Here is a 434-nt window from a genome sequence, read left to right as displayed (position 1 = left end):
CAGGAATGATACATCCTTGACCCCTCAGGATCTGTGGACCCCACAGGATCCCCACCAACCTCAACTCATTCTCTCTCCCTTCGTCTCCTCCATTCTCTTCTTCTTCCCCTTCTTTCTTTCTTCTTTTGCTCGAGGACGAGCAAACCTTTTAAGTTTGGTGTGGTAAAAGCATTACTTTTTGTTTTTTCATAACCATTTATGGCACCTAAGGCCAGAGAAACCTCTAGAAAGAGGAAAGGGAAGACAAAAGCTTTCACCTCTGAGTCATGGGAGATGGAGAGATTCATCTCAATGGTCCATAGCTCAATAGTAGAGCATTTGGCAACAAACAAGAGAGCCCACTCATGGACCTCAACAAGAGCATGAGGAATTTCCTCATCAAGAAATCCCTGAGATGCCTCAAGCGATACATTTTTCTCCACACAACTATTGGG

The sequence above is a fragment of the Arachis duranensis genome, chromosome 5, assembly GCF_000817695.3.
Source record: "Arachis duranensis cultivar V14167 chromosome 5, aradu.V14167.gnm2.J7QH, whole genome shotgun sequence".
Classification (NCBI taxonomy): Eukaryota; Viridiplantae; Streptophyta; class Magnoliopsida; order Fabales; family Fabaceae; genus Arachis; species Arachis duranensis.
This window is presented reverse-complemented; position numbering follows the sequence as displayed.